At 37.1% G+C, this 27,766-nt stretch overlaps 1 long non-coding RNA gene and 40 other non-coding genes across 41 annotated transcripts; 21 read left to right on the forward strand and 20 right to left on the reverse strand.

Annotated features, from left to right (window-relative positions):
- The first annotated feature begins 65 nt into the window (after positions 1-65).
- On the forward strand, positions 66-184 carry LOC139506189 (5S ribosomal RNA). Its single transcript, XR_011659964.1, has one exon. It is a non-coding gene; the product is annotated as a 5S ribosomal RNA (ribosomal RNA).
- Positions 185-576: 392 nt separating this feature from the next.
- On the reverse strand, positions 577-649 carry Trnar-ccu (transfer RNA arginine (anticodon CCU)). The gene has a single exon. It is a non-coding gene; the product is annotated as a tRNA-Arg (tRNA).
- A 306-nt stretch (positions 650-955) lies between these two features.
- On the forward strand, positions 956-1,074 carry LOC139506190 (5S ribosomal RNA). Its single transcript, XR_011659965.1, has one exon. It is a non-coding gene; the product is annotated as a 5S ribosomal RNA (ribosomal RNA).
- A 6,793-nt stretch (positions 1,075-7,867) lies between these two features.
- Trnar-ccu (transfer RNA arginine (anticodon CCU)) lies at positions 7,868-7,940 on the reverse strand. Its single transcript has one exon. It is a non-coding gene; the product is annotated as a tRNA-Arg (tRNA).
- A 306-nt stretch (positions 7,941-8,246) lies between these two features.
- LOC139506191 (5S ribosomal RNA) lies at positions 8,247-8,365 on the forward strand. Its single transcript, XR_011659966.1, has one exon. It is a non-coding gene; the product is annotated as a 5S ribosomal RNA (ribosomal RNA).
- A 391-nt stretch (positions 8,366-8,756) lies between these two features.
- Positions 8,757-8,829, reverse strand: Trnar-ccu (transfer RNA arginine (anticodon CCU)). Its single transcript has one exon. It is a non-coding gene; the product is annotated as a tRNA-Arg (tRNA).
- A 306-nt stretch (positions 8,830-9,135) lies between these two features.
- On the forward strand, positions 9,136-9,254 carry LOC139506192 (5S ribosomal RNA). The gene has a single exon (XR_011659967.1). It is a non-coding gene; the product is annotated as a 5S ribosomal RNA (ribosomal RNA).
- A 396-nt stretch (positions 9,255-9,650) lies between these two features.
- Positions 9,651-9,723, reverse strand: Trnar-ccu (transfer RNA arginine (anticodon CCU)). The gene has a single exon. It is a non-coding gene; the product is annotated as a tRNA-Arg (tRNA).
- Positions 9,724-10,029: 306 nt separating this feature from the next.
- Positions 10,030-10,148, forward strand: LOC139506193 (5S ribosomal RNA). The gene has a single exon (XR_011659968.1). It is a non-coding gene; the product is annotated as a 5S ribosomal RNA (ribosomal RNA).
- A 391-nt stretch (positions 10,149-10,539) lies between these two features.
- On the reverse strand, positions 10,540-10,612 carry Trnar-ccu (transfer RNA arginine (anticodon CCU)). Its single transcript has one exon. It is a non-coding gene; the product is annotated as a tRNA-Arg (tRNA).
- A 306-nt stretch (positions 10,613-10,918) lies between these two features.
- Positions 10,919-11,037, forward strand: LOC139506195 (5S ribosomal RNA). Its single transcript, XR_011659970.1, has one exon. It is a non-coding gene; the product is annotated as a 5S ribosomal RNA (ribosomal RNA).
- A 391-nt stretch (positions 11,038-11,428) lies between these two features.
- On the reverse strand, positions 11,429-11,501 carry Trnar-ccu (transfer RNA arginine (anticodon CCU)). Its single transcript has one exon. It is a non-coding gene; the product is annotated as a tRNA-Arg (tRNA).
- Positions 11,502-11,807: 306 nt separating this feature from the next.
- LOC139506196 (5S ribosomal RNA) lies at positions 11,808-11,926 on the forward strand. Its single transcript, XR_011659971.1, has one exon. It is a non-coding gene; the product is annotated as a 5S ribosomal RNA (ribosomal RNA).
- Positions 11,927-12,319: 393 nt separating this feature from the next.
- Positions 12,320-12,392, reverse strand: Trnar-ccu (transfer RNA arginine (anticodon CCU)). Its single transcript has one exon. It is a non-coding gene; the product is annotated as a tRNA-Arg (tRNA).
- Positions 12,393-12,698: 306 nt separating this feature from the next.
- LOC139506197 (5S ribosomal RNA) lies at positions 12,699-12,817 on the forward strand. Its single transcript, XR_011659972.1, has one exon. It is a non-coding gene; the product is annotated as a 5S ribosomal RNA (ribosomal RNA).
- Positions 12,818-13,211: 394 nt separating this feature from the next.
- On the reverse strand, positions 13,212-13,284 carry Trnar-ccu (transfer RNA arginine (anticodon CCU)). Its single transcript has one exon. It is a non-coding gene; the product is annotated as a tRNA-Arg (tRNA).
- A 306-nt stretch (positions 13,285-13,590) lies between these two features.
- On the forward strand, positions 13,591-13,709 carry LOC139506198 (5S ribosomal RNA). Its single transcript, XR_011659973.1, has one exon. It is a non-coding gene; the product is annotated as a 5S ribosomal RNA (ribosomal RNA).
- A 389-nt stretch (positions 13,710-14,098) lies between these two features.
- Trnar-ccu (transfer RNA arginine (anticodon CCU)) lies at positions 14,099-14,171 on the reverse strand. The gene has a single exon. It is a non-coding gene; the product is annotated as a tRNA-Arg (tRNA).
- A 291-nt stretch (positions 14,172-14,462) lies between these two features.
- Positions 14,463-15,967, forward strand: LOC139506182 (uncharacterized). The gene is made up of 2 exons (XR_011659957.1): positions 14,463-14,779; positions 15,895-15,967. It is a non-coding gene; the product is annotated as an uncharacterized lncRNA (long non-coding RNA).
- Positions 15,968-17,905: 1,938 nt separating this feature from the next.
- On the forward strand, positions 17,906-18,024 carry LOC139506199 (5S ribosomal RNA). The gene has a single exon (XR_011659974.1). It is a non-coding gene; the product is annotated as a 5S ribosomal RNA (ribosomal RNA).
- Positions 18,025-18,414: 390 nt separating this feature from the next.
- On the reverse strand, positions 18,415-18,487 carry Trnar-ccu (transfer RNA arginine (anticodon CCU)). Its single transcript has one exon. It is a non-coding gene; the product is annotated as a tRNA-Arg (tRNA).
- Positions 18,488-18,793: 306 nt separating this feature from the next.
- On the forward strand, positions 18,794-18,912 carry LOC139506200 (5S ribosomal RNA). The gene has a single exon (XR_011659975.1). It is a non-coding gene; the product is annotated as a 5S ribosomal RNA (ribosomal RNA).
- Positions 18,913-19,303: 391 nt separating this feature from the next.
- On the reverse strand, positions 19,304-19,376 carry Trnar-ccu (transfer RNA arginine (anticodon CCU)). The gene has a single exon. It is a non-coding gene; the product is annotated as a tRNA-Arg (tRNA).
- Positions 19,377-19,682: 306 nt separating this feature from the next.
- Positions 19,683-19,801, forward strand: LOC139506202 (5S ribosomal RNA). The gene has a single exon (XR_011659976.1). It is a non-coding gene; the product is annotated as a 5S ribosomal RNA (ribosomal RNA).
- A 391-nt stretch (positions 19,802-20,192) lies between these two features.
- Positions 20,193-20,265, reverse strand: Trnar-ccu (transfer RNA arginine (anticodon CCU)). Its single transcript has one exon. It is a non-coding gene; the product is annotated as a tRNA-Arg (tRNA).
- Positions 20,266-20,571: 306 nt separating this feature from the next.
- Positions 20,572-20,690, forward strand: LOC139506203 (5S ribosomal RNA). The gene has a single exon (XR_011659977.1). It is a non-coding gene; the product is annotated as a 5S ribosomal RNA (ribosomal RNA).
- Positions 20,691-21,079: 389 nt separating this feature from the next.
- Positions 21,080-21,152, reverse strand: Trnar-ccu (transfer RNA arginine (anticodon CCU)). Its single transcript has one exon. It is a non-coding gene; the product is annotated as a tRNA-Arg (tRNA).
- Positions 21,153-21,458: 306 nt separating this feature from the next.
- On the forward strand, positions 21,459-21,577 carry LOC139506204 (5S ribosomal RNA). Its single transcript, XR_011659978.1, has one exon. It is a non-coding gene; the product is annotated as a 5S ribosomal RNA (ribosomal RNA).
- A 390-nt stretch (positions 21,578-21,967) lies between these two features.
- On the reverse strand, positions 21,968-22,040 carry Trnar-ccu (transfer RNA arginine (anticodon CCU)). Its single transcript has one exon. It is a non-coding gene; the product is annotated as a tRNA-Arg (tRNA).
- A 306-nt stretch (positions 22,041-22,346) lies between these two features.
- Positions 22,347-22,465, forward strand: LOC139506205 (5S ribosomal RNA). The gene has a single exon (XR_011659979.1). It is a non-coding gene; the product is annotated as a 5S ribosomal RNA (ribosomal RNA).
- A 391-nt stretch (positions 22,466-22,856) lies between these two features.
- Trnar-ccu (transfer RNA arginine (anticodon CCU)) lies at positions 22,857-22,929 on the reverse strand. The gene has a single exon. It is a non-coding gene; the product is annotated as a tRNA-Arg (tRNA).
- Positions 22,930-23,235: 306 nt separating this feature from the next.
- Positions 23,236-23,354, forward strand: LOC139506207 (5S ribosomal RNA). The gene has a single exon (XR_011659981.1). It is a non-coding gene; the product is annotated as a 5S ribosomal RNA (ribosomal RNA).
- A 391-nt stretch (positions 23,355-23,745) lies between these two features.
- Positions 23,746-23,818, reverse strand: Trnar-ccu (transfer RNA arginine (anticodon CCU)). The gene has a single exon. It is a non-coding gene; the product is annotated as a tRNA-Arg (tRNA).
- A 306-nt stretch (positions 23,819-24,124) lies between these two features.
- Positions 24,125-24,243, forward strand: LOC139506208 (5S ribosomal RNA). Its single transcript, XR_011659982.1, has one exon. It is a non-coding gene; the product is annotated as a 5S ribosomal RNA (ribosomal RNA).
- Positions 24,244-24,630: 387 nt separating this feature from the next.
- Trnar-ccu (transfer RNA arginine (anticodon CCU)) lies at positions 24,631-24,703 on the reverse strand. Its single transcript has one exon. It is a non-coding gene; the product is annotated as a tRNA-Arg (tRNA).
- Positions 24,704-25,009: 306 nt separating this feature from the next.
- On the forward strand, positions 25,010-25,128 carry LOC139506209 (5S ribosomal RNA). Its single transcript, XR_011659983.1, has one exon. It is a non-coding gene; the product is annotated as a 5S ribosomal RNA (ribosomal RNA).
- Positions 25,129-25,515: 387 nt separating this feature from the next.
- On the reverse strand, positions 25,516-25,588 carry Trnar-ccu (transfer RNA arginine (anticodon CCU)). The gene has a single exon. It is a non-coding gene; the product is annotated as a tRNA-Arg (tRNA).
- Positions 25,589-25,893: 305 nt separating this feature from the next.
- LOC139506210 (5S ribosomal RNA) lies at positions 25,894-26,012 on the forward strand. Its single transcript, XR_011659984.1, has one exon. It is a non-coding gene; the product is annotated as a 5S ribosomal RNA (ribosomal RNA).
- Positions 26,013-26,410: 398 nt separating this feature from the next.
- On the reverse strand, positions 26,411-26,483 carry Trnar-ccu (transfer RNA arginine (anticodon CCU)). The gene has a single exon. It is a non-coding gene; the product is annotated as a tRNA-Arg (tRNA).
- Positions 26,484-26,789: 306 nt separating this feature from the next.
- On the forward strand, positions 26,790-26,908 carry LOC139506211 (5S ribosomal RNA). The gene has a single exon (XR_011659985.1). It is a non-coding gene; the product is annotated as a 5S ribosomal RNA (ribosomal RNA).
- A 394-nt stretch (positions 26,909-27,302) lies between these two features.
- Trnar-ccu (transfer RNA arginine (anticodon CCU)) lies at positions 27,303-27,375 on the reverse strand. Its single transcript has one exon. It is a non-coding gene; the product is annotated as a tRNA-Arg (tRNA).
- Between the last annotated feature and the right edge of the window lie 391 nt (positions 27,376-27,766).

Raw genomic sequence — 27,766 nt, forward strand, 5'->3', positions numbered from 1 at the left:
AGTGATGATTCCATATACTTCCGGCGTTTCTTAGCTTTATATGCCTTTATTTTAGTCACCTTAGTGTCTACGACCATATCACGCTGAAAACACCGGTTCTCGTCCGATCACCGCAGTTAAGCAGCGTCGAGCTCGGTTAGTACTTGGATGGGTGACCGCCTGGGAATACCGGGTGTTGTAGACATTCCTTTTTATAATTTTCTCTATCTGTTCCTATCTTCTTCTAGCTCCTTCACCTGTCCTCTTTTTTTCAACCCCCCCCCCCCCCTCCTTCCTTTTATTTTGTCCCTGCATGTTCATATATTTACCTTGATAAAACTGTTATAAAAAGGTCGACAGACGAATTTCTAAGTCACTACAACATGTACAAGTCTCCATTGTCGAATATTGTCATAGCGACGCTAGGGTGAATTCGAGGACGCTGAAAGGTTATGGCTGCATGTTTGGTAAGTCTTTCGAAGCACAAAATTAATTTCAAATACCGTAATGTAGCTACAATAACAGCATTTTTTTCAACGGATCTTTGTGAAAAAGTGCATTTAGGCAGAATATGTTGTAAGGCTAGTAAAAATTGTCTACCTCCGACGGGACTCGAACCCGCAATCCCCGGCTTAGGAGGCCGGTGCCTTATCCATTGGGCCACGGAGGCGTATGTAGTTGTGCATTTTAATACCCATGTAATTCGTGGACGTCGTTTCTGTAAATTCGCACATATCCTTGAAATCAACTTTCTAGTGAACTTGAAATTTAATAATAAGGAGGACAGAAACTGCAAATGGCAAACTGTATTTCATCGATTGATCTCATTTCTGTATAAATTTCATCAGTTTCATAAGTTTTTTTCTGTATAAAAATCTCATGTCGAAAACAGTTTCTATTTTCAATATCAAAGTGATGATTCCATATACTTCCGGCGTTTCTTAGCTTTATATGCCTTTATTTTAGTCACCTTAGTGTCTACGACCATATCACGCTGAAAACACCGGTTCTCGTCCGATCACCGCAGTTAAGCAGCGTCGAGCTCGGTTAGTACTTGGATGGGTGACCGCCTGGGAATACCGGGTGTTGTAGACATTCCTTTTTATAATTTTCTCTATCTGTTCCTATCTTCTTCTAGCTCCTTCACCTGTCCTCTTTTTTTCACCCCCCCCCCCCCCTCCTTCCTTTTATTTTGTCCCTGCATGTTCATATATTTACCTTGATAAAACTGTTATAAAAAGGTCGACAGACGAATTTCTAAGTCACTACAACATGTACAAGTCTCCATTGTCGAATATTGTCATAGCGACGCTAGGGTGAATTCGAGGACGCTGAAAGGTTATGGCTGCATGTTTGGTAAGTCTTTCGAAGCACAAAATTAATTTCAAATACCGTAATGTAGCTACAATAACAGCATTTTTTTCAACGGATCTTTGTGAAAAAGTGCATTTAGGCAGAATATGTTGTAAGGCTAGTAAAAATTGTCTACCTCCGACGGGACTCGAACCCGCAATCCCCGGCTTAGGAGGCCGGTGCCTTTTTTTTTTTTATCTTTATTCAATAAAACATATAAAATCACAATTCACATTGATGATAAAAGAATAAAATATTCAATAGAGTATCACAGTATTTCTAACGTCATTAAAAGTTAAATATCAAAACACCATCTATTTCAATGATTTTACAATTATTCTTTAGAAAGTTCCTTTCAAAAGTGTTCATCTTGTTAACCATCTTACAATATACATGAAAATAAGAAATATAATGTTTCAGTGTATACCTGAAAAATCTCGTAAGATCTATTTTCTTGACATCATTTTTGATCATTTGTCTCCTTTTGAAAACACAAAGTCTTGCAACAGAAAGAACAAAATTAACAAAATATGTATTTACATCAGTATAAGTACTTGTCATACCAAGCAAAAACATCTGTCTATATCCTTGATTTACCAAGACATCAATTTTACATTTCTCTAGAAGCTCACATAAAAAACTAAACATATAGCTATGAAAAACATCTAGATCATGACATTTCAAAAATAAGTGAAACAAATCTTCTACTTCAGATTTACAACTATCACAAATGTCTGAGTCAGAAAGTTTTATTCTTTTTAGTTTTAAATTTGTAAATATTCTATTGTGAACAATTTTAAAATCTAATTGCACACAGTCTGGCGATTTCCAATAACAATGAACACTTGTCCATACGAACTTAAAAGGAACATATTGGACATTAAAACTTTCTAACCAATATTGATGAGCATCAGGTTCAATATAACATTTATCTACTAATATACCATAAAAATCTTTTGTTTTACAACATACAAAATCTTTTGTTTTGTTATTATAATTTACAATAAACAATGGAACCTCATCACAGTTAACTGGTTTTGTTTCATTTAATATCACCTTTTTCCATTCATTTGGAATACATTCTAGCAAACTATTATATTGCTGTCTTAGTTTATTACAATCTACAATGTCATCAACATTTTCAATCATTTCATAAATAGCATTAAAAGGTAAAAAACCTGGAACCACTTCATATGCTACATGTTTCAATTTGGTAATTCCAGCTAATAAAAACTGTTTCCAAAGTATGCATTTACCATTCACCTTGATGGATTCATTCAAAAAAATTGGTTGATTAAAAATATCAACCGATCGTATATCAATATCAACATAAGGTTTAAAATATTGCCATGCATCAATGATTTCCCTATAAAACACAGGTATGTTTGTACAGTCTTTCTTTTGTAGCAATAAAAATAAACAATGTACACCTAGATTTGTATTGTGTATCTTGTTCAAAAAATATGTCATAGTGTATTTCCATATAGCATGAAAATCCTTATCTAAAAATCTTGTCAAAAATTTTAATCTAAATGCTAATAGTTTTAAATAAATATCAGGGTATTTTAACCCTCCATCAGTTTTGGCTCCTATTATCGTTCTATATTTGATCAAATGCGATCCATTATTCCATAAAAAATCTAAACATATCTTCTTGATTGACTGTAAAGCCCAATCAGGAATGGAACACACTGCTATTGTGTACCATAACCTAGACATCAATAGTGAGGATATCACAGTAGCTCTACCAGATAATGTCAATCGTCTCTGCATCCATAAATTAACTAACATTTTAATTTTACTAATTTTTTCTTTCCAATTAAGATCATCACAAAATAATTTATTTTTGCCTACATACACACCTAATATCTGTATACAATCTACAGAATATTTCAACCCTATTTGCTGTATTTCTGATACATTAATTTTTGCTTTACCAATACACATAATCTCCGATTTTGACATATTTATCTTTGAACCTGATGCTTTTCCATAAATTTCAAAAATATTCAATGTTTCATTGATAGACTCTTTATTACATAATGTGAGAGTAGTGTCATCAGCATGTTGAAAAATAACAGCTTTTTCATCACAATTAGGTATATTAATACCTTCAATGTTTAAATTATTTCTAATTGCACACTGCAAAGGTTCGGCAGAAAGCACGTACAAAAGAGCACTAATGGGACATCCCTGTCTAATCCCATTTTTAATTTTAAAATATTTTGTAAGAAACCCATTACTTTTAACAGAACTTTGAATGTCTGTATAAAAAATCCCTACCCAATTTACAAATCTATCACCAAATCCATACTTTTTAAGAACCTCCCTTAAATAAGTATGCCCAACTTTATCGAATGCTTTCTCCTGATCCATTTTAAGTAAATAACCCTCCAATTCTTCACTTTCTATAAGGTCAAGTACATCTCTTATATTAGCAATAGTATCAGCAATATCTCTACCAGGTATACAACAAGACTGACATTTTGATACAATTTTACATAATACTTGTTTAAATCTATTAGCCATCACTTTGGCTAATATTTTATAATCTACCTGAAGGAGTGAAATAGGTCTATAATTTTTCAAAAATCTTTTATCTCCTTTTTTCTTAAATATTAAACTAATAATTCCACATCTCATAGACCGAGAAAGCTTTGAATATTTTTCAATTTCTTCAAACAATTTCAATAGAATGTCTTTCAGTGAACTAAAAAAAGTACAATAGAATTCAACTGTAAGACCATCAGAGCCAGGACTTTTATTTCTAGCCATTTTCTGTAAGGCAAATTCAATTTCTTTTACTGTTATATCATTATCACATAGATCTACATCCTCCTGATTTATTTTAGTATTTACATTTTTTAAAAATTCTTTCATAACCTCATCATCTGTTTTAACAGAAGAATACAATTTATTATAAAAATCATACTGTGTATCTAAGATACCTTCAGTATTAGTAACACTCTCATTGTTTTCATTCAATAGTTCCTTAATGCAATGTGACTCTTGCTTTTGCTTTTCCATTTGTAAAAAATATTTAGTGCATTTATCACTCTCAGTAGCCCAAAAAGCCTTAGAACGCAGGATTGCTCCTTTACATTTTTGTTCTTCATACACTGACAAATCTAATTTCAAATTTTCATACTGAGCCACATCTATAACTTCTCCTAGAGCAATTCTCTCTGATATTCTTTTCAACTTATTTTGCAGTAAAAAATATTCTGCATTCTTTTCTTTTTGAATTCTTTTTCCAAATACTTGACTAAATTTCTTGATTTTATATTTCAAATTATCCCACCAAATGAGAAACTCTGAATTAAAAAGTGTGCTTTGTTTTTCTTCCTCAATGATATTTCTAATTTTTGAAATATATTCTTCATTTTTCAAAAATGTATTGTTTAAAATCCATAAACCTGGACCTCTTTCAATTTTTTCAAAATTCATTTTCATTTCAACAAAACAGTGATCACTAATTGTAGTATCAAAATGATATACACTCTGTACAAAGAATGTCAAATTCCTGTTCAATAAAAAATAATCTATTCTTGATTGTTTGAGTTCACCATTGTAAACCATTTTTCTTGAAAATACAAGTTTATCTGGATTTCTAAATCTCCATATATCGTATACATTATGATTAAGCATAATATCATTTAACTTTTTGACCGATACATCATTTTTGTGCACAGTTCTACTACACCTGTCTTTGCCAGACAATGATGTATTCCAGTCACCAGCAATAATGGTATTTTCAAATAATTTCATATAATCATTTAAAAAATCAAAAAAATCCGCCTTTTCATTTACAATATTAGGCGCATAGACATTCATTATATTATAAATACTATCATCATATTCAAACTGTAAATGTAAAAATCTACCATTGTTATCTTTATATATTTGTTTAACATTTGCACACAAGTTTGACTTCACTAATATGGCAACACCTTGCCTATTATTTGTCCCATCACTGTGATAAATATCACCATTATATAAATGTTTAACATTTTGTACAAGTTGGTCATCCCAAAACGTTTCTTGAAATAACATAAAATCAACATTTTTTTCAGACATAATAGACACATACTTTTTAAATTTGTCTATATTTCTAATACCATTACAGTTGTGACTTACAAGTAGAACCATCATTGTAAGTAAAAAAATACATGTTTTATGATGATCCATTATTAACATTTTTTTCATAGGGCGTCGATCTTACTCTCATTTTAGCACTATTCACATTAGGAGTATGCTTAGTTTTATTCCTTCTCTTTACTGATGACTTTTGGGATTGTGTCTGAGAAAGCCCATCGCCCCCCTCAGACACATCCATTAAAACTTCTATCTCGTGATCTTGTCCATCAGTACCTGAGGCACCAACAGGCGAGATATTATCTAAATCTCCGATTCCAGTTCTGGTGACATCACCACCAGAAGAGGAATCAGCAACATTATGTTCATGTATAATAACTTCAGTTTGAATCTGAGTAGAATCATGCTTGTTTTGATTTTCATGTACAATAGTTTGTTTAACAATTTTATCATTTTGTTCATTTGTAACTGTCATATTATTAGAAGTATCTTGACTGTTTTCTTTCTTTTCATCATCTCTTTCATCTACCACTATGTCTTCATCCGAGTCCGCAGCCTTCGAAACATCACCATTCACCACTTTACCATTTACCAATTTACCATTTACCACTTCACCATTCACCAATTTACCATTCACCGCTTTACCATTTACCACTTTACCATTTACCACTTTACCATTTACCACTTCACCATTCACCACTTCACCATTCACCACTTTACCATTTACCACTTTACCATTAACCACTTCATCAGTCACAACTTCACCATTCTCAATTCCTCCATTCACTACTTCACCATTCACCACGTCACTATTCGCTTTGTCATCATTCACTGCGTCACCATCCACCACGTCACCTTTCACCACGTTATCATCCTCTTCACAAGTGTTTTCTTCTAAGTTTAAAATGTCAGTATCACCATCTTTATTGTTTTCACTCATCATCTGATCATTGTCATCTCCATTAACCTCGACGATTTCATCATCCTCATTACTAGTATGGTCGTTGTTATCTGCTTCCACAGTTTTAATTTTAGCCTGCTTCACATTTTCATCGACATTTTCTGATTTTCTTTTTTTCCGCTCAACATTTTCCTTCTTTTTACCCACATTCATATCACTTTCTTTATCAGTCCCATTTTCATTAGTGTCTGTCGTTTCTTTCGTCAAATCTCTATCCGTGTTGTCAGTGCCGCATTTGCAGAGATTGAAGGCTAACTTACATCCTTCACAAGCACAAACGCACGGTTCTTTTCTACAATATGGACAAATTTTGTCAATTTTTCCACACCAACATTTCGAAGGCAGACTCCGACAAGTTTCACATTTGGGCGCCTTGCATTCCCTCATTTTGTGACCTTGTTCGTCACACCCATCACACACTAACTGTGGACATTTTCTGTATTTGTGATAAGGCGATCCACACTTATTACAAAGTGACTTTTGTTTATCATGCATCACTCTAAAGTATCTATCTCCGCTAACAGTTTTGAATTTCATACTCCATGGTAAAGATACAAGCGTAGGTGGAAATTTTACATGCACATACCTCGTACCATCGGCTACTTGTGTTTTAGGATGAACATGCCTGAAAACACTCGATTTTATCTCACAATTTCTAATTTCTAGAGCGTCAATGATATCTTGATCTTCAATATAAGCAGGTAAGTAAATAAATGACACAACTACAATTTGATTAAATTGCAATGTACATTCAAAATTTTCATTATCAATCTTAAGTCCATTTGTCAGTTGCCAAGCACTCTCTTCCGAATCTGTTGTTATTTCATAACCATTATTGTTATCAACTGGAACAACAGCTAAAACTGTGTTCTCTCCACATATCTTTTCCACTGTCTCTATCACAGTTTCAGCATTAAAAGATGTGTTTGGTATGTCATGTACATGAAGAGTACATTCTTTCTTATAATGTCTATCGAGTCTATGAACATATCGTAGCGACTTTTTTTGTCCTCCTGATACATCTTTTGTCCTTTCTGAACTCTGTTTTAATTTATTATTCTGCATTATCACTATAGGTGTTTATCAGAACGCACCCTTTACAACTGATTGGTTATAGGTTAAACCCTAATGTCAAAGTCAGGCGCACCGAAACACCCCCCTTATCCTGCACAACAAAAGCAGGAATAAGGGGTTAAAAAGTCTGTATTTCAACTAATTCCTTATATTTTACACATCAATGTCACAAAATAAAGATATTGTACAAGTTTTTCATCAACAATTTGGCTTTTAACTCACCAAAATAGAAAAAATTCCCGGACCTCACAATGTAAACATCCTATTGATTAGTGCGTTCGAAAATCAAGTCCAAAATTAATTTCAAATACCGTAATGTAGCTACAATAACAGCATTTTTTTCAACGGATCTTTGTGAAAAAGTGCATTTAGGCAGAATATGTTGTAAGGCTAGTAAAAATTGTCTACCTCCGACGGGACTCGAACCCGCAATCCCCGGCTTAGGAGGCCGGTGCCTTATCCATTGGGCCACGGAGGCGTATGTAGTTGTGCATTTTAATACCCATGTAATTCGTGGACGTCGTTTCTGTAAATTCGCACATATCCTTGAAATCAACTTTCTAGTGAACTTGAAATTTAATAATAAGGAGGACAGAAACTGCAAATGGCAAACTGTATTTCATCGATTGATCTCATTTCTGTATAAATTTCATCAGTTTCATAAGTTTTTTTCTGTATAAAAATCTCATGTCGAAAACAGTTTCTATTTTCAATATCAAAGTGATGATTCCATATACTTCCGGCGTTTCTTAGCTTTATATGCCTTTATTTTAGTCACCTTAGTGTCTACGACCATATCACGCTGAAAACACCGGTTCTCGTCCGATCACCGCAGTTAAGCAGCGTCGAGCTCGGTTAGTACTTGGATGGGTGACCGCCTGGGAATACCGGGTGTTGTAGACATTCCTTTTTATAATTTTCTCTATCTGTTCCTATCTTCTTCTAGCTCCTTCACCTGTCCTCTTTTTTTCACCCCCCCCCCCCCCTCCTTCCTTTTATTTTGTCCCTGCATGTTCATATATTTACCTTGATAAAACTGTTATAAAAAGGTCGACAGACGAATTTCTAAGTCACTACAACATGTACAAGTCTCCATTGTCGAATATTGTCATAGCGACGCTAGGGTGAATTCGAGGACGCTGAAAGGTTATGGCTGCATGTTTGGTAAGTCTTTCGAAGCACAAAATTAATTTCAAATACCGTAATGTAGCTACAATAACAGCATTTTTTTCAACGGATCTTTGTGAAAAAGTGCATTTAGGCAGAATATGTTGTAAGGCTAGTAAAAATTGTCTACCTCCGACGGGACTCGAACCCGCAATCCCCGGCTTAGGAGGCCGGTGCCTTATCCATTGGGCCACGGAGGCGTATGTAGTTGTGCATTTTAATACCCATGTAATTCGTGGACGTCGTTTCTGTAAATTCGCACATATCCTTGAAATCAACTTTCTAGTGAACTTGAAATTTAATAATAAGGAGGACAGAAACTGCAAATGGCAAACTGTATTTCATCGATTGATCTCATTTCTGTATAAATTTCATCAGTTTCATAAGTTTTTTTCTGTATAAAAATCTCATGTCGAAAACAGTTTCTATTTTCAATATCAAAGTGATGATTCCATATACTTCCGGCGTTTCTTAGCTTTATATGCCTTTATTTTAGTCACCTTAGTGTCTACGACCATATCACGCTGAAAACACCGGTTCTCGTCCGATCACCGCAGTTAAGCAGCGTCGAGCTCGGTTAGTACTTGGATGGGTGACCGCCTGGGAATACCGGGTGTTGTAGACATTCCTTTTTATAATTTTCTCTATCTGTTCCTATCTTCTTCTAGCTCCTTCACCTGTCCTCTTTTTTTCACCCCCCCCCCCCCCCCCCCTCCTTCCTTTTATTTTGTCCCTGCATGTTCATATATTTACCTTGATAAAACTGTTATAAAAAGGTCGACAGACGAATTTCTAAGTCACTACAACATGTACAAGTCTCCATTGTCGAATATTGTCATAGCGACGCTAGGGTGAATTCGAGGACGCTGAAAGGTTATGGCTGCATGTTTGGTAAGTCTTTCGAAGCACAAAATTAATTTCAAATACCGTAATGTAGCTACAATAACAGCATTTTTTTCAACGGATCTTTGTGAAAAAGTGCATTTAGGCAGAATATGTTGTAAGGCTAGTAAAAATTGTCTACCTCCGACGGGACTCGAACCCGCAATCCCCGGCTTAGGAGGCCGGTGCCTTATCCATTGGGCCACGGAGGCGTATGTAGTTGTGCATTTTAATACCCATGTAATTCGTGGACGTCGTTTCTGTAAATTCGCACATATCCTTGAAATCAACTTTCTAGTGAACTTGAAATTTAATAATAAGGAGGACAGAAACTGCAAATGGCAAACTGTATTTCATCGATTGATCTCATTTCTGTATAAATTTCATCAGTTTCATAAGTTTTTTTCTGTATAAAAATCTCATGTCGAAAACAGTTTCTATTTTCAATATCAAAGTGATGATTCCATATACTTCCGGCGTTTCTTAGCTTTATATGCCTTTATTTTAGTCACCTTAGTGTCTACGACCATATCACGCTGAAAACACCGGTTCTCGTCCGATCACCGCAGTTAAGCAGCGTCGAGCTCGGTTAGTACTTGGATGGGTGACCGCCTGGGAATACCGGGTGTTGTAGACATTCCTTTTTATAATTTTCTCTATCTGTTCCTATCTTCTTCTAGCTCCTTCACCTGTCCTCTTTTTTTCACCCCCCCCCCCCCCTCCTTCCTTTTATTTTGTCCCTGCATGTTCATATATTTACCTTGATAAAACTGTTATAAAAAGGTCGACAGACGAATTTCTAAGTCACTACAACATGTACAAGTCTCCATTGTCGAATATTGTCATAGCGACGCTAGGGTGAATTCGAGGACGCTGAAAGGTTATGGCTGCATGTTTGGTAAGTCTTTCGAAGCACAAAATTAATTTCAAATACCGTAATGTAGCTACAATAACAGCATTTTTTTCAACGGATCTTTGTGAAAAAGTGCATTTAGGCAGAATATGTTGTAAGGCTAGTAAAAATTGTCTACCTCCGACGGGACTCGAACCCGCAATCCCCGGCTTAGGAGGCCGGTGCCTTATCCATTGGGCCACGGAGGCGTATGTAGTTGTGCATTTTAATACCCATGTAATTCGTGGACGTCGTTTCTGTAAATTCGCACATATCCTTGAAATCAACTTTCTAGTGAACTTGAAATTTAATAATAAGGAGGACAGAAACTGCAAATGGCAAACTGTATTTCATCGATTGATCTCATTTCTGTATAAATTTCATCAGTTTCATAAGTTTTTTTCTGTATAAAAATCTCATGTCGAAAACAGTTTCTATTTTCAATATCAAAGTGATGATTCCATATACTTCCGGCGTTTCTTAGCTTTATATGCCTTTATTTTAGTCACCTTAGTGTCTACGACCATATCACGCTGAAAACACCGGTTCTCGTCCGATCACCGCAGTTAAGCAGCGTCGAGCTCGGTTAGTACTTGGATGGGTGACCGCCTGGGAATACCGGGTGTTGTAGACATTCCTTTTTATAATTTTCTCTATCTGTTCCTATCTTCTTCTAGCTCCTTCACCTGTCCTCTTTTTTTCACCCCCCCCCCCCCCTCCTTCCTTTTATTTTGTCCCTGCATGTTCATATATTTACCTTGATAAAACTGTTATAAAAAGGTCGACAGACGAATTTCTAAGTCACTACAACATGTACAAGTCTCCATTGTCGAATATTGTCATAGCGACGCTAGGGTGAATTCGAGGACGCTGAAAGGTTATGGCTGCATGTTTGGTAAGTCTTTCGAAGCACAAAATTAATTTCAAATACCGTAATGTAGCTACAATAACAGCATTTTTTTCAACGGATCTTTGTGAAAAAGTGCATTTAGGCAGAATATGTTGTAAGGCTAGTAAAAATTGTCTACCTCCGACGGGACTCGAACCCGCAATCCCCGGCTTAGGAGGCCGGTGCCTTATCCATTGGGCCACGGAGGCGTATGTAGTTGTGCATTTTAATACCCATGTAATTCGTGGACGTCGTTTCTGTAAATTCGCACATATCCTTGAAATCAACTTTCTAGTGAACTTGAAATTTAATAATAAGGAGGACAGAAACTGCAAATGGCAAACTGTATTTCATCGATTGATCTCATTTCTGTATAAATTTCATCAGTTTCATAAGTTTTTTTCTGTATAAAAATCTCATGTCGAAAACAGTTTCTATTTTCAATATCAAAGTGATGATTCCATATACTTCCGGCGTTTCTTAGCTTTATATGCCTTTATTTTAGTCACCTTAGTGTCTACGACCATATCACGCTGAAAACACCGGTTCTCGTCCGATCACCGCAGTTAAGCAGCGTCGAGCTCGGTTAGTACTTGGATGGGTGACCGCCTGGGAATACCGGGTGTTGTAGACATTCCTTTTTATAATTTTCTCTATCTGTTCCTATCTTCTTCTAGCTCCTTCACCTGTCCTCTTTTTTTCACCCCCCCCCCCCCCCCTCCTTCCTTTTATTTTGTCCCTGCATGTTCATATATTTACCTTGATAAAACTGTTATAAAAAGGTCGACAGACGAATTTCTAAGTCACTACAACATGTACAAGTCTCCATTGTCGAATATTGTCATAGCGACGCTAGGGTGAATTCGAGGACGCTGAAAGGTTATGGCTGCATGTTTGGTAAGTCTTTCGAAGCACAAAATTAATTTCAAATACCGTAATGTAGCTACAATAACAGCATTTTTTTCAACGGATCTTTGTGAAAAAGTGCATTTAGGCAGAATATGTTGTAAGGCTAGTAAAAATTGTCTACCTCCGACGGGACTCGAACCCGCAATCCCCGGCTTAGGAGGCCGGTGCCTTATCCATTGGGCCACGGAGGCGTATGTAGTTGTGCATTTTAATACCCATGTAATTCGTGGACGTCGTTTCTGTAAATTCGCACATATCCTTGAAATCAACTTTCTAGTGAACTTGAAATTTAATAATAAGGAGGACAGAAACTGCAAATGGCAAACTGTATTTCATCGATTGATCTCATTTCTGTATAAATTTCATCAGTTTCATAAGTTTTTTTCTGTATAAAAATCTCATGTCGAAAACAGTTTCTATTTTCAATATCAAAGTGATGATTCCATATACTTCCGGCGTTTCTTAGCTTTATATGCCTTTATTTTAGTCACCTTAGTGTCTACGACCATATCACGCTGAAAACACCGGTTCTCGTCCGATCACCGCAGTTAAGCAGCGTCGAGCTCGGTTAGTACTTGGATGGGTGACCGCCTGGGAATACCGGGTGTTGTAGACATTCCTTTTTATAATTTTCTCTATCTGTTCCTATCTTCTTCTAGCTCCTTCACCTGTCCTCTTTTTTTCACCCCCCCCCCCCCCCCCTCCTTCCTTTTATTTTGTCCCTGCATGTTCATATATTTACCTTGATAAAACTGTTATAAAAAGGTCGACAGACGAATTTCTAAGTCACTACAACATGTACAAGTCTCCATTGTCGAATATTGTCATAGCGACGCTAGGGTGAATTCGAGGACGCTGAAAGGTTATGGCTGCATGTTTGGTAAGTCTTTCGAAGCACAAAATTAATTTCAAATACCGTAATGTAGCTACAATAACAGCATTTTTTTCAACGGATCTTTGTGAAAAAGTGCATTTAGGCAGAATATGTTGTAAGGCTAGTAAAAATTGTCTACCTCCGACGGGACTCGAACCCGCAATCCCCGGCTTAGGAGGCCGGTGCCTTATCCATTGGGCCACGGAGGCGTATGTAGTTGTGCATTTTAATACCCATGTAATTCGTGGACGTCGTTTCTGTAAATTCGCACATATCCTTGAAATCAACTTTCTAGTGAACTTGAAATTTAATAATAAGGAGGACAGAAACTGCAAATGGCAAACTGTATTTCATCGATTGATCTCATTTCTGTATAAATTTCATCAGTTTCATAAGTTTTTTTCTGTATAAAAATCTCATGTCGAAAACAGTTTCTATTTTCAATATCAAAGTGATGATTCCATATACTTCCGGCGTTTCTTAGCTTTATATGCCTTTATTTTAGTCACCTTAGTGTCTACGACCATATCACGCTGAAAACACCGGTTCTCGTCCGATCACCGCAGTTAAGCAGCGTCGAGCTCGGTTAGTACTTGGATGGGTGACCGCCTGGGAATACCGGGTGTTGTAGACATTCCTTTTTATAATTTTCTCTATCTGTTCCTATCTTCTTCTAGCTCCTTCACCTGTCCTCTTTTTTTCACCCCCCCCCCCCTCCTTCCTTTTATTTTGTCCCTGCATGTTCATATATTTACCTTGATAAAACTGTTATAAAAAGGTCGACAGACGAATTTCTAAGTCACTACAACATGTACAAGTCTCCATTGTCGAATATTGTCATAGCGACGCTAGGGTGAATTCGAGGACGCTGAAAGGTTATGGCTGCATGTTTGGTAAGTCTTTCGAAGCACAAAATTAATTTCAAATACCGTAATGTAGCTACAATAACAGCATTTTTTTCAACGGATCTTTGTGAAAAAGTGCATTTAGGCAGAATATGTTGTAAGGCTAGTAAAAATTGTCTACCTCCGACGGGACTCGAACCCGCAATCCCCGGCTTAGGAGGCCGGTGCCTTATCCATTGGGCCACGGAGGCGTATGTAGTTGTGCATTTTAATACCCATGTAATTCGTGGACGTCGTTTCTGTAAATTCGCACATATCCTTGAAATCAACTTTCTAGTGAACTTGAAATTTAATAATAAGGAGGACAGAAACTGCAAATGGCAAACTGTATTTCATCGATTGATCTCATTTCTGTATAAATTTCATCAGTTTCATAAGTTTTTTTCTGTATAAAAATCTCATGTCGAAAACAGTTTCTATTTTCAATATCAAAGTGATGATTCCATATACTTCCGGCGTTTCTTAGCTTTATATAGTCTCGATCATCCAGCCGCTTTATTTTTCAAAGTAGAGCGTCTGGATGACAAGTGATATAAAAATGGTAATTTATGACATTCGGAATAGTATCGGCTCTTTTAGCTTGTTTTTAAAGATAATGTCCAAGACGAATAACCAAGAAGTTGGTTATTGACTTCGGAAGAAATTATATTAGGATAATACTATTGAAAAGCCCGAGTGTACCGATTGTTGTTTAAAGCTATTTATATTTTTTTTTGTGACGACATACAAGTCGTGGAAAACACCAGACAGCATGGCTTCCGTGACCGCGAAAGAAAATAACTGAGCACATCAAACCTTGGTAAGATGATATAACAACACAAACTGTTACATAAATTTTAATGCAACCTGAAACATCGAGTAGTTATATTCTTTCATGCATGTCCGTGCATCGCAAGCAAGTTAATAATCATACAATAAATGGCAATTTTTGTATTGACTGGGACCACTCGAACAGTCGTCTGTACGCTATAAATACATTTTGGGGTTGTTAACTTTAAAAATACTTGATGGAAAAGTGATATGACGCCGAAATATGAACTTCATCCAAGATCAGTTTGTTGTATTTATTTGTAGTGTATATTAAAGGGAGTTTGCATCTTGATATGTGGGAAAAAAGGGGGGAGAGGAGAAATGCGCAATGTTGTACACATTTGAAGGAGGGAACGCAATTTAAAACCATATGCAGAAGAAAAACAAACAAAGTATATCTAGAAGATGCCACTGATTTTGTACATACACCAAACGATAAACATGATTTATGCTCGATTTTTTTTTTAAACAAATGCATTTAGCTTATACAAACACATAAGAAGTGGGACACCTTGTTATGAAAAGTAATTTAAATATACTGTTAGTAAACAAAGTCTGGACTGGTCAACTTAAAAAAGAAAAATATTTTTTTGCACTTTTAAGAGGCATTTTTCACACTAAAAGTCCATAAAAGAATACAAATGTTGTCAGTGAATATATACCAATTGGCTATCTAAACCTTGAAACAAAACCATGGCACGAGGAATACACTGAAAATTCGTTTTTATGCAAAACAATAGACAGTAAAACAATAGATGCAGCATCAATGAAAAGAGGTGTCAATGAACCCCAAGTTCAAATGAGAGCATGTATATGCAACTGTATGGCCTTTAACAATGATAAAATTCATGCATGATTTTGATAGAGAATGCAAACAGGGAATGTGTCAAAGAGACAGCAACCCGACAAAAGAGCAGGAAACAACATAAAGCCACGAATGGGTCGTGTCATCACAGCGAGATAATTTCGCATCCCGTAGCGCACCAAGACATTTTTTAATGTATATTTCTATATAGTGTTTTTTTTAAACATTTTGTTTTTCATATATGCTATGCTGGTGACCAAACATTAATATGATTTTAACATTTACTTTTTATTTTGTAGACAAACCAATGATGATATCGAGACACAGATGTTATGTGTAAAATGTGAAGAATTAAAAAATAATCTATATAAATATTCGAATTTTCATTGTATCATACTGCAATCATTATAAATAAATCACAGTATCAAAAATGATGGGTTAACATTATTTTGACAGCAACCACAAAGCGAAAAAAGGTACACAGACAGATATTAAGTAAATAAAACAAACATCAAGAAACACATTGTTGTCAGAGAATTAAGATTTGTATTAACAAATTAAAAATCATATAAACAATTTAACAGTTTTCACGTTTGCGTTGTATCTCATTTACATGTCTGGCCCTTCTCAGTTTACTATATGGTATGGAGTTTTCTTAATATGGAAGGCAGAGCAGTGATTATATATCCATGTAATTTGAACTCTGCTGTTTTGTTGCCTCATTTAAAACAATCATACCAATCTCCTTATTTTATATAAAGGTTCACATGTACAGGAGAATTCGAAGTTGTTGTTTTTGTGAAGCTGCCCTTTAATACATGATGGATATTTTAATAGTTTGTAGTAGGAGAATACACTTTTCAGTTATTTTTTGTACAAGTTATCATGCAGTATGGGATAAATCCATATCATCTTTTCCATGTGATTGATTCAAACATGCATTCAAAGAGTATTTGGTTTCATCAATGACTAGTAAACTTCTGTATTTCTTAATAGACACGGAGACTGGCAAAGTGGTATTATGTGAAGGTTGGTCCCCAAATGTTTTCTTCCCAAAAAATTAGGCGATTTAGATTATTGGTGAAACATTCATACTATTCTATCGTTAGCAATTTTAAGATCAGTTAATTTTGTAATTAAAAATTGAGTTGACTCATTGTGTGATATCACTGATATGCCAGTGATAAGTTGAGCAAGGGGTTCACCATTGTAATCATTTTTGTTGTTTTTCTTTCCATTAACGTAACTTGATGTGTGCTTTTCAAGTAAGGTAAGTGCGTCAGATATCTGAAAGATTATTATAAAAAGGAAAGCATAAATTAAAACAAGAATTTACAGAAATAAGAATGAGACAAAACTAAGAAAAATGGATTAAAAATGAAAATAAGGAATACAGACTAACGTGGCAACAATAAACCGACTGTTGGTTGCTTCAGTAAGGTCAAGTGGCAAATATTTCATGCATGTTCAGGACGATGTGGATACAATATAAAGAATAGAGAATATATATAGTGGTGTTCTTTAATATCAAAAAAGAGAAAAATGGTAGTTTATAGTATGAAGATAAGAGACTATTAAACGTGGTGTGTTTTAATATGAAAATAGATTGACTTTTGGGTTGCTTATGCGGTAAATAATGGTAATGTTCAGGACGAAAAAAATAACAATAATTATAAAGATGAGGTCCTAAATTATAGCCCGTTTCGGGTGTATGTTCGAGAAATTATAACTCGCCAGAAAATTGAGGTATATTGTATTGCTTTATGTACAACGATCCACCTACGGATCCCTCTCTTAGCGACGTGTAATCCTCTATACGCGACCAGTGGCGGATCCAGAACTTGGTATAAGGAGGGCACTATACAGTCATACTACAGTGTTTCCTAATGTAATCAACCAAATTTTTCGCACGAAAAAAAATCGTCTTTCTTTATTTTTTTTTACATGTGTACAAAATCCAGACAAAAAGATCACCGCTAATTACAGCTGTTGATCGTTCTTTTAAAATTGCCCATCTGCAAGTTGGGCAACATAGGATCAACCACAGGGGTTTGTTCAGTTGTGGGATCAGTTACAAGAATGTCAGTTTTAATAGTCACATATACATGTAACGTTACACTGTTTACTGTTGTTATTTTAAAATATAATGGGGGTAACGGAAGTGCTATATATAGATATGTTCTATATTTAATTATTTGTTACGCCCCCTATAAATATCTGACCAGTCCGGTTAATCACCCCAGACGCTATATATATGCGTCTGGGTTATCGAGACTAAGCTTTATATGCCTTTATTTTAGTCACCTTAGTGTCTACGACCATATCACGCTGAAAACACCGGTTCTCGTCCGATCACCGCAGTTAAGCAGCGTCGAGCTCGGTTAGTACTTGGATGGGTGACCGCCTGGGAATACCGGGTGTTGTAGACATTCCTTTTTATAATTTTCTCTATCTGTTCCTATCTTCTTCTAGCTCCTTCACCTGTCCTCTTTTTTTCACCCCCCCCCCCCCTCCTTCCTTTTATTTTGTCCCTGCATGTTCATATATTTACCTTGATAAAACTGTTATAAAAAGGTCGACAGACGAATTTCTAAGTCACTACAACATGTACAAGTCTCCATTGTCGAATATTGTCATAGCGACGCTAGGGTGAATTCGAGGACGCTGAAAGGTTATGGCTGCATGTTTGGTAAGTCTTTCGAAGCACAAAATTAATTTCAAATACCGTAATGTAGCTACAATAACAGCATTTTTTTCAACGGATCTTTGTGAAAAAGTGCATTTAGGCAGAATATGTTGTAAGGCTAGTAAAAATTGTCTACCTCCGACGGGACTCGAACCCGCAATCCCCGGCTTAGGAGGCCGGTGCCTTATCCATTGGGCCACGGAGGCGTATGTAGTTGTGCATTTTAATACCCATGTAATTCGTGGACGTCGTTTCTGTAAATTCGCACATATCCTTGAAATCAACTTTCTAGTGAACTTGAAATTTAATAATAAGGAGGACAGAAACTGCAAATGGCAAACTGTATTTCATCGATTGATCTCATTTCTGTATAAATTTCATCAGTTTCATAAGTTTTTTTCTGTATAAAAATCTCATGTCGAAAACAGTTTCTATTTTCAATATCAAAGTGATGATTCCATATACTTCCGGCGTTTCTTAGCTTTATATGCCTTTATTTTAGTCACCTTAGTGTCTACGACCATATCACGCTGAAAACACCGGTTCTCGTCCGATCACCGCAGTTAAGCAGCGTCGAGCTCGGTTAGTACTTGGATGGGTGACCGCCTGGGAATACCGGGTGTTGTAGACATTCCTTTTTATAATTTTCTCTATCTGTTCCTATCTTCTTCTAGCTCCTTCACCTGTCCTCTTTTTTTCACCCCCCCCCCCCCCTCCTTCCTTTTATTTTGTCCCTGCATGTTCATATATTTACCTTGATAAAACTGTTATAAAAAGGTCGACAGACGAATTTCTAAGTCACTACAACATGTACAAGTCTCCATTGTCGAATATTGTCATAGCGACGCTAGGGTGAATTCGAGGACGCTGAAAGGTTATGGCTGCATGTTTGGTAAGTCTTTCGAAGCACAAAATTAATTTCAAATACCGTAATGTAGCTACAATAACAGCATTTTTTTCAACGGATCTTTGTGAAAAAGTGCATTTAGGCAGAATATGTTGTAAGGCTAGTAAAAATTGTCTACCTCCGACGGGACTCGAACCCGCAATCCCCGGCTTAGGAGGCCGGTGCCTTATCCATTGGGCCACGGAGGCGTATGTAGTTGTGCATTTTAATACCCATGTAATTCGTGGACGTCGTTTCTGTAAATTCGCACATATCCTTGAAATCAACTTTCTAGTGAACTTGAAATTTAATAATAAGGAGGACAGAAACTGCAAATGGCAAACTGTATTTCATCGATTGATCTCATTTCTGTATAAATTTCATCAGTTTCATAAGTTTTTTTCTGTATAAAAATCTCATGTCGAAAACAGTTTCTATTTTCAATATCAAAGTGATGATTCCATATACTTCCGGCGTTTCTTAGCTTTATATGCCTTTATTTTAGTCACCTTAGTGTCTACGACCATATCACGCTGAAAACACCGGTTCTCGTCCGATCACCGCAGTTAAGCAGCGTCGAGCTCGGTTAGTACTTGGATGGGTGACCGCCTGGGAATACCGGGTGTTGTAGACATTCCTTTTTATAATTTTCTCTATCTGTTCCTATCTTCTTCTAGCTCCTTCACCTGTCCTCTTTTTTTCACCCCCCCCCCCCCCTCCTTCCTTTTATTTTGTCCCTGCATGTTCATATATTTACCTTGATAAAACTGTTATAAAAAGGTCGACAGACGAATTTCTAAGTCACTACAACATGTACAAGTCTCCATTGTCGAATATTGTCATAGCGACGCTAGGGTGAATTCGAGGACGCTGAAAGGTTATGGCTGCATGTTTGGTAAGTCTTTCGAAGCACAAAATTAATTTCAAATACCGTAATGTAGCTACAATAACAGCATTTTTTTCAACGGATCTTTGTGAAAAAGTGCATTTAGGCAGAATATGTTGTAAGGCTAGTAAAAATTGTCTACCTCCGACGGGACTCGAACCCGCAATCCCCGGCTTAGGAGGCCGGTGCCTTATCCATTGGGCCACGGAGGCGTATGTAGTTGTGCATTTTAATACCCATGTAATTCGTGGACGTCGTTTCTGTAAATTCGCACATATCCTTGAAATCAACTTTCTAGTGAACTTGAAATTTAATAATAAGGAGGACAGAAACTGCAAATGGCAAACTGTATTTCATCGATTGATCTCATTTCTGTATAAATTTCATCAGTTTCATAAGTTTTTTTCTGTATAAAAATCTCATGTCGAAAACAGTTTCTATTTTCAATATCAAAGTGATGATTCCATATACTTCCGGCGTTTCTTAGCTTTATATGCCTTTATTTTAGTCACCTTAGTGTCTACGACCATATCACGCTGAAAACACCGGTTCTCGTCCGATCACCGCAGTTAAGCAGCGTCGAGCTCGGTTAGTACTTGGATGGGTGACCGCCTGGGAATACCGGGTGTTGTAGACATTCCTTTTTATAATTTTCTCTATCTGTTCCTATCTTCTTCTAGCTCCTTCACCTGTCCTCTTTTTTTCACCCCCCCCCCCTCCTTCCTTTTATTTTGTCCCTGCATGTTCATATATTTACCTTGATAAAACTGTTATAAAAAGGTCGACAGACGAATTTCTAAGTCACTACAACATGTACAAGTCTCCATTGTCGAATATTGTCATAGCGACGCTAGGGTGAATTCGAGGACGCTGAAAGGTTATGGCTGCATGTTTGGTAAGTCTTTCGAAGCACAAAATTAATTTCAAATACCGTAATGTAGCTACAATAACAGCATTTTTTTTCAACGGATCTTTGTGAAAAAGTGCATTTAGGCAGAATATGTTGTAAGGCTAGTAAAAATTGTCTACCTCCGACGGGACTCGAACCCGCAATCCCCGGCTTAGGAGGCCGGTGCCTTATCCATTGGGCCACGGAGGCGTATGTAGTTGTGCATTTTAATACCCATGTAATTCGTGGACGTCGTTTCTGTAAATTCGCACATATCCTTGAAATCAACTTTCTAGTGAACTTGAAATTTAATAATAAGGAGGACAGAAACTGCAAATGGCAAACTGTATTTCATCGATTGATCTCATTTCTGTATAAATTTCATCAGTTTCATAAGTTTTTTTCTGTATAAAAATCTCATGTCGAAAACAGTTTCTATTTTCAATATCAAAGTGATGATTCCATATACTTCCGGCGTTTCTTAGCTTTATATGCCTTTATTTTAGTCACCTTAGTGTCTACGACCATATCACGCTGAAAACACCGGTTCTCGTCCGATCACCGCAGTTAAGCAGCGTCGAGCTCGGTTAGTACTTGGATGGGTGACCGCCTGGGAATACCGGGTGTTGTAGACATTCCTTTTTATAATTTTCTCTATCTGTTCCTATCTTCTTCTAGCTCCTTCACCTGTCCTCTTTTTTTCACCCCCCCCCCCCCTCCTTCCTTTTATTTTGTCCCTGCATGTTCATATATTTACCTTGATAAAACTGTTATAAAAAGGTCGACAGACGAATTTCTAAGTCACTACAACATGTACAAGTCTCCATTGTCGAATATTGTCATAGCGACGCTAGGGTGAATTCGAGGACGCTGAAAGGTTATGGCTGCATGTTTGGTAAGTCTTTCGAAGCACAAAATTAATTTCAAATACCGTAATGTAGCTACAATAACAGCATTTTTTTCAACGGATCTTTGTGAAAAAGTGCATTTAGGCAGAATATGTTGTAAGGCTAGTAAAAATTGTCTACCTCCGACGGGACTCGAACCCGCAATCCCCGGCTTAGGAGGCCGGTGCCTTATCCATTGGGCCACGGAGGCGTATGTAGTTGTGCATTTTAATACCCATGTAATTCGTGGACGTCGTTTCTGTAAATTCGCACATATCCTTGAAATCAACTTTCTAGTGAACTTGAAATTTAATAATAAGGAGGACAGAAACTGCAAATGGCAAACTGTATTTCATCGATTGATCTCATTTCTGTATAAATTTCATCAGTTTCATAAGTTTTTTTCTGTATAAAAATCTCATGTCGAAAACAGTTTCTATTTTCAATATCAAAGTGATGATTCCATATACTTCCGGCGTTTCTTAGCTTTATATGCCTTTATTTTAGTCACCTTAGTGTCTACGACCATATCACGCTGAAAACACCGGTTCTCGTCCGATCACCGCAGTTAAGCAGCGTCGAGCTCGGTTAGTACTTGGATGGGTGACCGCCTGGGAATACCGGGTGTTGTAGACATTCCTTTTTATAATTTTCTCTATCTGTTCCTATCTTCTTCTAGCTCCTTCACCTGTCCTCTTTTTTTCACCCCCCCCCCCCCCTCCTTCCTTTTATTTTGTCCCTGCATGTTCATATATTTACCTTGATAAAACTGTTATAAAAAGGTCGACAGACGAATTTCTAAGTCACTACAACATGTACAAGTCTCCATTGTCGAATATTGTCATAGCGACGCTAGGGTGAATTCGAGGACGCTGAAAGGTTATGGCTGCATGTTTGGTAAGTCTTTCGAAGCACAAAATTAATTTCAAATACCGTAATGTAGCTACAATAACAGCATTTTTTTCAACGGATCTTTGTGAAAAAGTGCATTTAGGCAGAATATGTTGTAAGGCTAGTAAAAATTGTCTACCTCCGACGGGACTCGAACCCGCAATCCCCGGCTTAGGAGGCCGGTGCCTTATCCATTGGGCCACGGAGGCGTATGTAGTTGTGCATTTTAATACCCATGTAATTCGTGGACGTCGTTTCTGTAAATTCGCACATATCCTTGAAATCAACTTTCTAGTGAACTTGAAATTTAATAATAAGGAGGACAGAAACTGCAAATGGCAAACTGTATTTCATCGATTGATCTCATTTCTGTATAAATTTCATCAGTTTCATAAGTTTTTTTCTGTATAAAAATCTCATGTCGAAAACAGTTTCTATTTTCAATATCAAAGTGATGATTCCATATACTTCCGGCGTTTCTTAGCTTTATATGCCTTTATTTTAGTCACCTTAGTGTCTACGACCATATCACGCTGAAAACACCGGTTCTCGTCCGATCACCGCAGTTAAGCAGCGTCGAGCTCGGTTAGTACTTGGATGGGTGACCGCCTGGGAATACCGGGTGTTGTAGACATTCCTTTTTATAATTTTCTCTATCTGTTCCTATCTTCTTCTAGCTCCTTCACCTGTCCTCTTTTTTTCACCCCCCCCCCCCCCTCCTTCCTTTTATTTTGTCCCTGCATGTTCATATATTTACCTTGATAAAACTGTTATAAAAAGGTCGACAGACGAATTTCTAAGTCACTACAACATGTACAAGTCTCCATTGTCGAATATTGTCATAGCGACGCTAGGGTGAATTCGAGGACGCTGAAAGGTTATGGCTGCATGTTTGGTAAGTCTTTCGAAGCACAAAATTAATTTCAAATACCGTAATGTAGCTACAATAACAGCATTTTTTTCAACGGATCTTTGTGAAAAAGTGCATTTAGGCAGAATATGTTGTAAGGCTAGTAAAAATTGTCTACCTCCGACGGGACTCGAACCCGCAATCCCCGGCTTAGGAGGCCGGTGCCTTATCCATTGGGCCACGGAGGCGTATGTAGTTGTGCATTTTAATACCCATGTAATTCGTGGACGTCGTTTCTGTAAATTCGCACATATCCTTGAAATCAACTTTCTAGTGAACTTGAAATTTAATAATAAGGAGGACAGAAACTGCAAATGGCAAACTGTATTTCATCGATTGATCTCATTTCTGTATAAATTTCATCAGTTTCATAAGTTTTTTTCTGTATAAAAATCTCATGTCGAAAACAGTTTCTATTTTCAATATCAAAGTGATGATTCCATATACTTCCGGCGTTTCTTAGCTTTATATGCCTTTATTTTAGTCACCTTAGTGTCTACGACCATATCACGCTGAAAACACCGGTTCTCGTCCGATCACCGCAGTTAAGCAGCGTCGAGCTCGGTTAGTACTTGGATGGGTGACCGCCTGGGAATACCGGGTGTTGTAGACATTCCTTTTTATAATTTTCTCTATCTGTTCCTATCTTCTTCTAGCTCCTTCACCTGTCCTCTTTTTTTCACCCCCCCCCCTCCTTCCTTTTATTTTGTCCCTGCATGTTCATATATTTACCTTGATAAAACTGTTATAAAAAGGTCGACAGACGAATTTCTAAGTCACTACAACATGTACAAGTCTCCATTGTCGAATATTGTCATAGCGACGCTAGGGTGAATTCGAGGACGCTGAAAGGTTATGGCTGCATGTTTGGTAAGTCTTTCGAAGCACAAAATTAATTTCAAATACCGTAATGTAGCTACAATAACAGCATTTTTTTCAACGGATCTTTGTGAAAAAGTGCATTTAGGCAGAATATGTTGTAAGGCTAGTAAAAATTGTCTACCTCCGACGGGACTCGAACCCGCAATCCCCGGCTTAGGAGGCCGGTGCCTTATCCATTGGGCCACGGAGGCGTATGTAGTTGTGCATTTTAATACCCATGTAATTCGTGGACGTCGTTTCTGTAAATTCGCACATATCCTTGAAATCAACTTTCTAGTGAACTTGAAATTTAATAATAAGGAGGACAGAAACTGCAAATGGCAAACTGTATTTCATCGATTGATCTCATTTCTGTATAAATTTCATCAGTTTCATAAGTTTTTTTCTGTATAAAAATCTCATGTCGAAAACAGTTTCTATTTTCAATATCAAAGTGATGATTCCATATACTTCCGGCGTTTCTTAGCTTTATATGCCTTTATTTTAGTCACCTTAGTGTCTACGACCATATCACGCTGAAAACACCGGTTCTCGTCCGATCACCGCAGTTAAGCAGCGTCGAGCTCGGTTAGTACTTGGATGGGTGACCGCCTGGGAATACCGGGTGTTGTAGACATTCCTTTTTATAATTTTCTCTATCTGTTCCTATCTTCTTCTAGCTCCTTCACCTGTCCTCTTTTTTTCACCCCCCCCCCTCCTTCCTTTTATTTTGTCCCTGCATGTTCATATATTTACCTTGATAAAACTGTTATAAAAAGGTCGACAGACGAATTTCTAAGTCACTACAACATGTACAAGTCTCCATTGTCGAATATTGTCATAGCGACGCTAGGGTGAATTCGAGGACGCTGAAAGGTTATGGCTGCATGTTTGGTAAGTCTTTCGAAGCACAAAATTAATTTCAAATACCGTAATGTAGCTACAATAACAGCATTTTTTTCAACGGATCTTTGTGAAAAAGTGCATTTAGGCAGAATATGTTGTAAGGCTAGTAAAAATTGTCTACCTCCGACGGGACTCGAACCCGCAATCCCCGGCTTAGGAGGCCGGTGCCTTATCCATTGGGCCACGGAGGCGTATGTAGTTGTGCATTTTAATACCCATGTAATTCGTGGACGTCGTTTCTGTAAATTCGCACATATCCTTGAAATCAACTTTCTAGTGAACTTGAAATTTAATAATAAGGAGGACAGAAACTGCAAATGGCAAACTGTATTTCATCGATTGATCTCATTTCTGTATAAATTTCATCAGTTTCATAAGTTTTTTTCTGTATAAAAATCTCATGTCGAAAACAGTTTCTATTTTCAATATCAAAGTGATGATTCCATATACTTCCGGCGTTTCTTAGCTTTATATGCCTTTATTTTAGTCACCTAGTGTCTACGACCATATCACGCTGAAAACACCGGTTCTCGTCCGATCACCGCAGTTAAGCAGCGTCGAGCTCGGTTAGTACTTGGATGGGTGACCGCCTGGGAATACCGGGTGTTGTAGACATTCCTTTTTATAATTTTCTCTATCTGTTCCTATCTTCTTCTAGCTCCTTCACCTGTCCTCTTTTTTTCACCCCCCCCCCCCCCCCCCCCTCCTTCCTTTTATTTTGTCCCTGCATGTTCATATATTTACCTTGATAAAACTGTTATAAAAAGGTCGACAGACGAATTTCTAAGTCACTACAACATGTACAAGTCTCCATTGTCGAATATTGTCATAGCGACGCTAGGGTGAATTCGAGGACGCTGAAAGGTTATGGCTGCATGTTTGGTAAGTCTTTCGAAGCACAAAATTAATTTCAAATACCGTAATGTAGCTACAATAACAGCATTTTTTTTCAACGGATCTTTGTGAAAAAGTGCATTTAGGCAGAATATGTTGTAAGGCTAGTAAAAATTGTCTACCTCCGACGGGACTCGAACCCGCAATCCCCGGCTTAGGAGGCCGGTGCCTTATCCATTGGGCCACGGAGGCGTATGTAGTTGTGCATTTTAATACCCATGTAATTCGTGGACGTCGTTTCTGTAAATTCGCACATATCCTTGAAATCAACTTTCTAGTGAACTTGAAATTTAATAATAAGGAGGACAGAAACTGCAAATGGCAAACTGTATTTCATCGATTGATCTCATTTCTGTATAAATTTCATCAGTTTCATAAGTTTTTTTCTGTATAAAAATCTCATGTCGAAAACAGTTTCTATTTTCAATATCAAAGTGATGATTCCATATACTTCCGGCGTTTCTTAGCTTTATATGCCTTTATTTTAGTCACCTTAGTGTCTACGACCATATCACGCTGAAAACACCGGTTCTCGTCCGATCACCGCAGTTAAGCAGCGTCGAGCTCGGTTAGTACTTGGATGGGTGACCGCCTGGGAATACCGGGTGTTGTAGACATTCCTTTTTATAATTTTCTCTATCTGTTCCTATCTTCTTCTAGCTCCTTCACCTGTCCTCTTTTTTTCACCCCCCCCCCCCCCCCTCCTTCCTTTTATTTTGTCCCTGCATGTTCATATATTTACCTTGATAAAACTGTTATAAAAAGGTCGACAGACGAATTTCTAAGTCACTACAACATGTACAAGTCTCCATTGTCGAATATTGTCATAGCGACGCTAGGGTGAATTCGAGGACGCTGAAAGGTTATGGCTGCATGTTTGGTAAGTCTTTCGAAGCACAAAATTAATTTCAAATACCGTAATGTAGCTACAATAACAGCATTTTTTTTCAACGGATCTTTGTGAAAAAGTGCATTTAGGCAGAATATGTTGTAAGGCTAGTAAAAATTGTCTACCTCCGACGGGACTCGAACCCGCAATCCCCGGCTTAGGAGGCCGGTGCCTTATCCATTGGGCCACGGAGGCGTATGTAGTTGTGCATTTTAATACCCATGTAATTCGTGGACGTCGTTTCTGTAAATTCGCACATATCCTTGAAATCAACTTTCTAGTGAACTTGAAATTTAATAATAAGGAGGACAGAAACTGCAAATGGCAAACTGTATTTCATCGATTGATCTCATTTCTGTATAAATTTCATCAGTTTCATAAGTTTTTTTCTGTATAAAAATCTCATGTCGAAAACAGTTTCTATTTTCAATATCAAAGTGATGATTCCATATACTTCCGGCGTTTCTTAGCTTTATATGCCTTTATTTTAGTCACCTTAGTGTCTACGACCATATCACGCTGAAAACACCGGTTCTCGTCCGATCACCGCAGTTAAGCAGCGTCGAGCTCGGTTAGTACTTGGATG

Source organism: Mytilus edulis, unplaced genomic scaffold (genome assembly GCF_963676685.1).
Source record: "Mytilus edulis unplaced genomic scaffold, xbMytEdul2.2 SCAFFOLD_379, whole genome shotgun sequence".
NCBI lineage: Eukaryota > Metazoa > Mollusca > Bivalvia > Mytilida > Mytilidae > Mytilus > Mytilus edulis.